Below are 5358 nucleotides of genomic sequence, written 5' to 3' on the forward strand. Positions count from 1 at the left end.
GACAAATGAAGCACTAGTTTGGGAGGCCCAAATACTCCACGCTCTGCCTAAACCATCCCCCACTCACCCGAGGCAGAAGAATGACCTTCGGGAGAGTGTGAGTGTCCCTAACCAGAATGCAAGATGAGGAAATGTCGACCGCCTTGGCAGCTACTGAGGCTGTCGTGCGAGGTGTGTCCAGGACAGTCCCAATCGCTGAGCCTATCCTGGACGGGTCCTGGACAAAAGTGGTAAGTACTCCCTCTGCAAACTAGGAAAGCAGACAAAGATGGGGATGTCTACCTCCTCTACCAGAACATCTCAAGGAAGGTCAAAACCATGTCTCCACTGTCGAAAGTGGGCTCGAGCTGCTCGGATGGTCAATGCACTCATGGGGATGACCTTGGATTCCATCTCGAGGGTCTTGAACTTGATTTGGTAGTAACCTTGCCCGAGGATTTGAATGTCCAAGACCTTGCCCACCTCTGTAAGAAGGTAGGCTTGGAGAAGGTCACGCAGCTCTCCTCTACTAGGTCTGGTACCGAGAATCTTGCAAATGACTGAGGTTGCCTGCAGACGATTCACCTCTGTGGCTAGGATCGCTTGCTCTGTCGGAGTAAGAGCAAGTCGAATGGTGGGCTCAGCGGGGTCGGGCGACGGGACTTCATCTCGAGCCTCCATCTGTGTCTGCTATTGTGAGGAAAGGGAAGAGAAGCGTCGTAGCGGCAAGGGGAGGGAGGGGGCAGCGATGGTGCGCGAGGACCGGGGGGAGCGAGGGCAGCGAGCGATGCATAACGGTGGGATTTGGTTGTAAACATCAGCAACGAGGCACGCTTCAACCTTGAGGAGGACCTCAACGAGCAAGTTGAATATTCAATATTCAGTAACTTAACAATCTATTTTTTATTGTAGACAACAATGTGTGCACGCCGGAGCCGAGTGGACCTCGAGGGTGTGGGGGTTGGTGGCATGCTCTAACCATCTCACTAAATCATGTTTTGGTTAAGTTTTAATTTCATTTAATTATTTGATTTGTTAATTATTTCATTTGTTTATTCACTCAGACTGAAGAGAGAGAGATCAAGAGAGAGAGAGAGAGAGAGAGAGAAGAGAGAGAGAGAGAAGAGAGAGATTGAGAGAGAGAGAGAGAGAGAGAGAGAGTGATGAGAGGAGAGAGAAGAGAGGAGAGAGAGAGAGAGAGATGAAATGAAATGTTATATTAACGTCTTAAAAAGGCCAAAATGACCTGTGAGACCAACTGTTACAAAATTGTGAATGTTTTGACCCGAACTGAGGTAAATTAGGTTAATGAAATAAAATGTTTTGTTAAATTAATGTTATGGTAAAAACTAATTCATAAAAATACAAGATAGAGAGAAAGAAATGAAATGATATTAACGTCTTCAAAAGGCCAAAATCACCTATGAGACCAAACTGTTATGAAAATTGTAAAGATAGAGATAGAGAGAACAAAATGAAATGAAATGAAATTAAATGAGAGAGAGAGAGAGAGAGAGAGAGAGAGAGAGAGAGAGAGAGAGAGAGAAATGTATAGCTAGACGATTATTGCAAGATGATGAAGGATGATCACTTTGTCTCCAAGAGGCATCTTTTTTTTCAAAATGGAATGCAGTTGAGACAACTGTTTGCAATCATATTAGTCGTTTATGAGCCACTTCATCCGGCTGCTCTTTGGGACAGGTTTTGTATCGAATTTTGTGAGGACTATGTTTATGCCCTAAGGATGTGTATTTCAGATGCAAGTGTGCGATTTGATGTGGCAAAAACTTTTCTTCATATAGATTAATGCTTTTTGCAACAACATGGTAAGAGGCTTTGCGATTATATGTTGCTTGCAATAAACTCAACAATGGTATCGTTAAGTGAAAATGGTGTTATGGCTGAAGAAACAATGTTCAATGTTGATGAACAGTGTAGTACAGCAGATTGTATGGAGACTTGCTTAAATGAGGATCAGTGAGATGCTTACCACTAAGTGCTACAAGCTGTTGACACGAATTCAGGGAAGGTATTTCTCCTAGATGGTCGTGGTGGCTCAGAAAAAACTTACTTATATAATGCACTTCTTTAACGAGTGCGAGGATGTTGTAGAGTTGCTCTTGCATGTGCATCCTCGGGTATTGCAGCTTTGCTTTTGAGTAATGGAAGAACTGCTCATTCTAGTTTTAAGATACCTTTGGAGCTTCACTCTGAAGGAACTTGCAATATAAAGGTAAATAGTCAACTTGTAGAACTTCTAAGGAATGCAACTTTACTTATATGGGATGAAGCTCCCATGAAACGTCGCTATGCATTTGAAGCAGTGGACAGAATTTTAAGAGATGTTATGCAGCGAGATACTTTGTCTGGTGGAAAAGTCAATTTGCTTGGGGGTGGCGCCCGCAGCTAGGCCAAGGCTCTCTCTCTCTCTCTCTCTCTCTCTCTCTCTCTCTCTCTCTCTCTCTCTCTCTCTCTCTCTCTCTTTCACTTACACATACTTCTGGACTAAAAGGAGCCACTGCGCTAATTTCTCTCTACGCCATCCTTTTTTTCTGCTTCTTTGTCGTTGCTCTACAGCAGTCGACCACCTGCAGCACATCAAAACCAGAAGAGCTACAATACCATCGTCACCTTACAGAACAGATTTCAGCATTGTATTGTACTGATTGTGCAACACTCTTTAGCTGAATTTTCTTATGGAGCACTGTAGTACTAGGATGATGCGCACGAGTGACAACGCCTAACATGAGTAAGCCTAAGCATTGATCAATGGCCACAAGAAATGCAGAAGACACTGAGCGGTTACTAGTGCTGGGCAGGGGGCGCTAGAGCCAGAAGAGGCGCGAGCTGCCAGTCGAGCTCAAAGAGAAGATGAATCATCAGGTCGCGGCCCCACAAGGTCGCAATCCCGACCACTGCTCATGGCTTCAGGCTGCGGTCGACTGCAGCCCTCGCTCTCAGCTGCGAAGCTAGAAACTTTTTTATTCTCACCTTTTTATAGCATAATGCACTCACCAGTCAGGTGTTGTCGGTCGGTCCTAGCCTGCCATGCCTATGGGAGGATGTTGGAGCTTGGTGGAGTACTAGCCCTGGAGGTGGGAGAGAGAGAGAGAGAGAGAGAGAGAGAGAGAGAGAGAGAGAGAGAGAGAGAGAGAGAGAGAGAGAGAGAGAGAGAGAGAGAGAGAGAGAGAGAGAGAGAGTACATAGGTGATAGGGTTTAAAATTAGGGGCAAGCATTGTGGCGCGTGGGCCTGCGACCTCTAGCCCCCATGACCAATAGGTGATGTAGCAAGTGCTAATGCACAACACAAAATGCTCTCTCTCTCTCTCTCTACACCCCAAACAAGGTGCGTAATCTAAAATTACAGTTTGAAAAAAATTCCTTCAATTTTTGGCTAACAAAAACCAACCTCCAATTGCAATTTGTTGTGTTTTATGGTGCTCTACTTAGGTTTTGCAATGGTATGGTTACACTCTTCGGTAGCCTAAGTGTGAACCTTGAGGCAGTGACATAAAAGTGATCTAAGTACTTTTCCACCCTTTAGAGTGAGCTAAGGGGCGACAAAAGAGTCTATACCTTAGGTGTTCCACCTCAAAAAATCCTCTTTTTCAGCTCTATAGCTACCGCTCCAGTGTGACCCTATCCTTAGATTTTAACCGCAGTAGTTGTAACTTAAAAAGAAACCCACTCAATGACAAAGGAGAAGCGCGAGTGGAGAAAACTAAATGGACAAAGTGTCTATTCACATGCTGGTAAAATGCACACATTTTTGTGAGCAAGGGTGGCCACCGATGGCCAGGGGTGATTCTTGATTTTATCCCTCAAGAAAGCTATTACAGACAAGTTAATGTGACTACAAATTAGGTTTGGTATGTATACTCTCATGCACCTTAGTGAATATGTAGTAGATTTGGTATGTATACACTCATGCATATTAAATTAGTGCATACTACATTCATCTCCATATGACAGACTAAAAATGGGCGACCGGATAATAATGCAACCTAGATGCGCATGTAGTGGGTTGCCAGGCTGAGCACCAGCACTGGCTCGCCCACCGCACCACCACGTCCGTGGCTAGGGGGACACATTAGCCATACAACTATGCCCTAGTTGAAAGCTGCTTTTATCTTGACAAAACCATTTTAACTTTTGTGAAATCTACCTTTGGTATGAAAAAATCAAGTTAATTTAAGCATGCATGTATTTTCCTTTTCTGCTCGTGATGACTGCTCCACTTGGCCACCAATGTCTAAAAATGTGGGCATTTAGGTGTCATGTGAACATACCCAAAGGGATGCGACAAGAGGAAATTTCCTCTTGGCAAACTCTAGGAAAGGAATTTTGTATGTTTGGAGAAATAATTTTTCCCGAGCACTGCATCTCGTTCAACTTTCAGGCTGACTAAAATCTAGGCTAAAAAGCTTCAAGCCGGTGAAATTTTACGATGGAAATAATTGGGCCAAAAACCTTTAAGTCGAGTTAAATTCAAGGACCTTTTGGGCCGAAAACCAAGTCGAATTAGACGTTTGTTTATACTTTTTTATTGGACCGTACAACACTTTCATTTTGTTCATTTTCTGCCTAGATTCCTTTTAGGTTGTAAGGATTTGTAGGCTATTAATAGTCAACAATTAAGTTTATGCTGGGAGACAAACTCATCCTCTCCTGGTAAAAGATTGTCATAGTCTGTGCGACACCATCATCATAGTAGCTAACATAGCTTCCCTGGGAGATGTAACCTCTTAATTTTGAACGGAGGTCTGGTGTTTCTACCCTACTGTGATGATCGCATATCTTTTGGTGAAACATGTCTTTCCCTCCAGAGTCCACCTCCTCTTTCCTCATCCTTGCCTCCTCCTTGCACTGCTCCCCCTTCTCTTCTTTTCCATAGTCCCTCCCCACATGCCGTTCCCTCTCTCTCTCTCTCTCTCTCTTCAAATTTCTACTCGCTTCATATATATATATATATATATATATATATATATGTATATATATATATATATGTATATATATATAATATATGTATCTATATATATATATATGTATCTACACACACACACACACACACACACACACACACACAAACATAATATGGCGCTCGGGTCTCCCATGCCAATATATATATATATATGATTTGGTGGTGCTTTGTGCTGGTGGCGGCTTTGCCTCTCTTTGAAGTACATTGAAGTACATTGACAACCGAAATTCGAAAGCTATGCGAGTGCTCCATGAAGAACCTCGCTCACATTCCCATCCTTGGAGTGCTAGGGCTCTTGTGAAGTACAACCAAGCGAGAGAGAGAGAGAGAGAGAGAGAGAGAGAGAGAGAGAGAGAGAGAGAAGAAGAAGAAGAAGAAGACATAGATATAGACGCAA

Source organism: Adiantum capillus-veneris, chromosome 19, assembly GCF_014529385.1.
Source record: "Adiantum capillus-veneris isolate H3 chromosome 19, ASM1452938v2, whole genome shotgun sequence".
Lineage (NCBI taxonomy): Eukaryota > Viridiplantae > Streptophyta > Polypodiopsida > Polypodiales > Pteridaceae > Adiantum > Adiantum capillus-veneris.